Source organism: Apium graveolens, chromosome 2 (genome assembly GCF_009905375.1).
Source record: "Apium graveolens cultivar Ventura chromosome 2, ASM990537v1, whole genome shotgun sequence".
Taxonomy (NCBI): Eukaryota; Viridiplantae; Streptophyta; class Magnoliopsida; order Apiales; family Apiaceae; genus Apium; species Apium graveolens.
This window is the reverse complement of record NC_133648.1, coordinates 114,366,713-114,372,355: the sequence shown is the minus strand read 5'-3', so window position 1 is coordinate 114,372,355 and position 5,643 is coordinate 114,366,713. Positions and strand designations below refer to the sequence as shown.

At 41.7% G+C, this 5,643-nt stretch overlaps 1 non-coding gene across 1 annotated transcript; it reads right to left on the bottom strand.

Moving 5' to 3' along the window:
* Positions 1 to 813: 813 nt before the first annotated feature.
* LOC141709947 (small nucleolar RNA R71) lies at positions 814 to 920 on the bottom strand. The gene has a single exon (XR_012570496.1). It is a non-coding gene; the product is annotated as a small nucleolar RNA R71 (small nucleolar RNA).
* Positions 921 to 5,643: the final 4,723 nt, after the last annotated feature.

Genomic DNA, 5,643 nt, shown 5'->3' with positions numbered 1-5,643 from the left:
TGACGTTGAGAAGTAATCATACATTGGTGAGTAAGTGTTAATTGAACATAATTAGTCTGAGTCTCTGTGGGAATGAACTAGAAAGTATTTTATATTACTTGCGAACGCGTATACTTGCGTGTATTATTAGCGCGTGTTTTCCGCCCTAACAAGTTTTTGGTGCCGCTACCGGGGACTCAGCGTATTTGTTTAGTTTATGTACTTACCATCAGTGGTAGTTAGGACTCATTGATTAAGACGTGTTACTTAGTATTTCTGGTTGTGTTTCAGGTACTTTAGCGAGCGTTTATGCAAACACGTTCTCGTACTCGCAAGAGGACTTTAGATACGGCTGAGGAGACATAATCAGTTCTTGATATTCCGGAGAAGATAGATTTTGATGATTCGGATAAAGAGAGTGAGCAGAAAGAACCAGTAATCATGGGTGATCGTATAGTTCCAGCAGATCCAGCTCTTATGGACTTTTCTCGGCCTAAAATTGATGGCATTCAGTCAAGCATCCTTCATCCGGCTATTCAGGCTAACACTTTTGAAATCAAGCCGGGCACTATTCAGATGGTGCAGAATTCTGTTTCTTTCGGAGGTGCTGCGACTGAAGACCACAACATGCACATCAGGAATTTTGTCGAGATCTGTAGTACTTTCAAATATAATTGTGTGACTGATGAGGCAATTAAGCTGAGGCTTTTCCCATTCTCTCTGAGGGATAAAGCTAAGGACTGGTTACATTCTGAACCAGCTGGGTCCATCACTACTTGGCAAGATCTTGCGCAAAAGTTTCTGGTAAAGTTCTATCCAATGGCAAAAACTACGGTTATGAGGAGTGCTCTTACTCAGTTTGCCCAGCAACCAACAGAATCTATGTGCGAAGCTTGGGAGCGCTACAAGGAGATGTTGAGAAAGTGTCCACATCATGATATGCCTGACTGGATGGTGATCACTGGTTTCTATAATGGTTTGGGGGCTCAATCTCGGCCCATGCTCGATGCAGCAGCTGGAGGCGCCTTGTGGGCCAAAAGCTATACTGAGGCTTATAATCTTATTGAAACTATGGCTGCAAATGAGCATCAATACCCAACTCAAAGGATGATGCCTGGGAAGGTAGCAGGTATTCTGGAAGTTGATGCAGCTACAACTATTGCAGCGCAGCTCCAAGCGCTGTCTTTGAAGGTCGATTATTTAGCCACCTATGGAGTCAATCAGATAGCTATGGTCTGTGAGCTTTGTGCAGGTTCTCATGCTACGGATCAGTGTTCTCTTGTTAATGAATCTGTTCAGTATGTGAACAATTATCAGAAACCGCAGCAGCCTGTGTCAGCTACCTATCATCCTAACAACAGAAATCATCCCAATTTCAGCTAGAGCAATAATCAGAATACTATTCAGCAACCATATTAGCAAGGCGTAAGTAAACAGTTTAATCCACCTGGATTCCAACAACCACAACATTATGCTCAAAGGCAATCATACCCTCAACAAGGAGGTGCTGCTCCACCTTCTAGTCCTGATTTCGAGGAATTCAAGTTGTTGTGCAAAAGTCAGGTTGTTTCTATCAAGTCCTTAGAAAATCAAATCGGTCAAATAGCCAATACAGTGCTCAATCGTCAACCTGGCATACTTCCCAGTGATACTGAAGTGCCAGGCAGGAAGGAAGCTAAAAAGCAAATCAAGGCTATTACCTTAAGGTCTAGAAAAGTTGTTGATGCTGAAAAAGCAAAAGATGGAGAAGCTGAAGTTGGTGATGAAAAAGGGAAGCAAAAGGAGAAAGCGGCGGAACCAAGGAAGACTACTGTTGAACACAATCTGCCTGAGGGTAATACAGGGGAGAAACAGCTCTATCCTCCACCACCTTTCCCTAAGAGATTGCAACAACAAAAGCTGGATAAGCAGTACGGTAAGTTTCTGGAGGTGTTCAAGAAACTTCACATCAACATAACTTTCGTTGAGGCTCTGGAGCAAATGCCTAGTTATGCGAAATTCATGAAGAGTATTCTTTCAAGGAAGGTAAAACTGGATGACCTTGAGACCGTTGCTCTAACGGAAGAGTGCAGTGCTGTGCTGCAACAAAAATTACCTCCAAATCTTAAAGATCCAGGTAGCTTCACCATTCCTTGCACCATTGGCAAGTTGTCTTTTGATAAATGCCTGTACGATTTGGGAGCAACCATCAATCTGATGCCGTTGTCTATCTTCAAAAAGTTAAATTTGCCTGATCCAAAACCCACCTACATGTCTCTATAATTGGTTGATCGTTCTATTACATATACACGAGGCATAGTGGAAGACGTGTTAGTAAAGGTGGATAAGCTCTTCTTCCCTGCAGACTTTGTCATTTTGGATTTCGAGGAAGATAAGAAAATCCTTATAATCTTGGGAAGACCTTTCTTGGCTACAGGCCGTACCTTGATAGATGTGCAGAAAGGTGAACTTACTATGAGGGTGCAAGATCAGGATGTGACATTCAATGTATTCAAAGCGATGAAATTCCCTACAGAAGACGAGGAGTGCTTAAAGGGTGGATTTGATTAATTATGCGGTAACTTCAGAACTTGATCATATGCTAATGTCTGATGCATTAGAGAAAGCCTTAGTGGGGGAGTTTGACATTGATGATGAGGATGACAATGAGCAACTACAATATCTAAATGCTTCTCCTTGGAGGCGAAAGCTAGACATGCCATTTGAATCTCTTGATACTTCTGATCTCAAGAATACTGAAGGAAAGCTCAAACCATCTATTGACGAAGCACCTACTTTGGAGCTTAAACCATTGCATGAACACTTGAGGTATGCTTTTTTAGGTGATGCATCTACTTTACCTGTTATTATTGCATCTAACCTTTCAGGTAGTGAGGAGGACAAGCTTTTGAGGATCTTGAGAGAATTCAAATCGGCTATCGGATAGACTATAGGATATATCAAAGGGATCATCCCTTTGTACTGCATGCATAAAATTCTACTAGAGGAAGGTAGTAATCCAACTATTGAGCAACATCGACGACTTAATCCTATCATGAAACAAGTGGTGAAGAAAGAAATTCTGAAGTGGCTGGATGCATGAATCATATATCCTATTTCTGACAGTTCTTGGGTGAGCCCCGTGTAATGTGTACCGAAGAAAGGAGGTATAACTGTGGTGGAAAATGAGAAAAACGAGCTCATCCCCACTCGAACAGTCACAGGATGGAGGGTATGCATGGATTACAGAAAGTTGAATAAGGCCACGAGAAAGGATCACTTCCCTCTTCCATTTATTAATCAGATGCTTGACAGGTTGGCCAGTCATGAGTATTATTGTCTTCTGGATGGCTATTCGGGGTATAATCATATTTGCATTGCACCAGAGGATCAAGAAAAGACTACCTTCACTTGTCCATTTGGCACGTTTGCTTTTCGCAAAGTTTCGTTTGGCTTATGTGGCGCACCTGCCACTTTTCAGATATGTATGATGGCTATATTCTCTGATATGATTGGAAATAATGTCGAAGTGTTCATGGACGACTTCTCCGTCTTTGGACATTCGTATGATGAATGTTTGAATAATCTTTGTGCGGTACTCAAAAGGTGTGTGGAAACTAATTTGGTGCTAAATTGGGAAAAATGTCACTTTATGGTGCGTAAAGGCATTATTCTTGGGCATAAAGTCTCTAGAAAGGGTCTTGAGGTGGACAAAGCCAAGGTGGGAGTCATTGAAAATCTTCCACCACCTATTTCTGTGAAAGGAATCTGTAGTTTTCTAGGTCATGTGAGTTTTTATCGGCGTTTCATCAAGGACTTCTCGAAGATATCTAAACCGTTGTGTAACTTGCTCAGAAGGATGTGCCTTTCAAATTTGATGACAAATGCTTGGCGGTATTCGAGACTCTCAAGAAGAGTTTGATAATAGCACCAGTTATTACGGCACCCGATTGGACAGAGCCTTTTGAGATGATGTGTGATGCGAGCGATTATGCGGTGGGAGCAGTTCTTGGGCAGCGCAATAATAATCTTTTTCATGTGGTCTACTATGCTAGTAAGACTCTAAATTGAGCTTAAATGAACTACACCACTATTGAGAAGGAGCTCTTGGCTATAATCATTGGTTTTGAAAAATTTCGATCTTATCTGTTTGGGACAAAGGTGACAGTATTCACTGATCATGCTGGCATTCGCTATTTGGTTTCCAAGAAAGATTCGAAGCCTAGACTTATTCGTTGGGTGCTCTTGCTACAGGAATTTGAGTTAGAGATCAAGGATTGAAAAGGTACTGAGAATCAAGTAGCTGACCATCTCTCTAGATTGGAGAATCCCGATTCTACTTCACATGATAAGACATTGATCAACGAATCTTTTCCAGATGAGTAGTTGTTCGCAGTTCGGGAGGAAAAGCCATGGTTCGCAGATATTGTGAACTATCTTGTCAGCAATGTAATGCCTCCTAATATGAATACAACTCAAAAGAAGAAGTTTCTGCATGAGGTGAAGTGGTACATGTGGAATGAACCATATTTGTTTAGACAAGGAGTTGACCAGATCATCAGGAGATGTATCCCATTTTGTGAGACGGAGGGGATATTACAAGACTGTCATTCCACAGTTTATGGTGGACATTATGGTGGTGAAAATACAACAGCTCGTATTCTGTAAGCAGGTTTTTTCTGGCCTACTTTGTTTAAGGATGCTCATCAGTTCATTTTAAGGTGTGATCGTTGCCAAAGAGTGGGGAATCTTACGAGGAAGGATGAGATGCCGTTAAATGTGATGCTTGAAGTCGAGGTCTTTGATGTTTGGGGAATCGATTTCATGGGACCATTCGTCTCGTCCTGTAATAATCAATACATCTTGCTGGCAGTCGATTATGTCTCAAAATGGGTAGAAGTCAAGGCTCTACCGACGAATGATGCAAAGGTAGTGTTGAATTTTCTTCATAAGTAGATTTTCACAAGGTTTGGAACACCACGAGGAATCATAAGTGATGAGGGGTCGCATTTCTGTAACCGTAAGTTCACTTCTATGATGCAATGCTACAATGTGAATCATCGTGTTGCTACTGCCTATCATCTGTAAACGAATGGTCGAGCGGAAGTATCTAATAGAGAGATCAAGCGCATTCTAGAGAAAGTTGTTTGTCCGTCAAGGAAGGATTGGTCTTTAAAGCTCGATGAAGTTGTTTGGGCTTATAGAACAACATACTAGACTCCACTTGGGATGTCCCCGTTTCAACTTGTTTATGGTAAGGGATGTCATTTACCTGCGGAGCTTGAGCATAAGGCTTATTGGGCATTGAAGAAGTTGAACCTTGATCTAGATGCAGCTGGGAAGAAGCGAATGCTTCAGTTAAATGAACTTGATGAATTTCGACTCCAAGCTTACGAGAATAACAAAATGTACAAGGAAAAAGTGAAAAGGTGGCACGATAGGAAGCTATATCCTAAGTCATTTGTGCCGGGGCAGCAAGTTCTTTTATTCAACTCTCATCTCCGACTTTTTCCTGGAAAGTTGAAATCAAGGTGGTCTGGACCTTTTATTGTCAAAACTGTGTGTCCACATGGAGCGGTGGAGATTTTTGAGACTGATCCTGGCCAAGCATTCAAGGTTAATGGTTAGCGTTTGAAGCATTACTATGGGGATACGGCAAACCGGGAAGTGGTTAGTGCCGTTTTA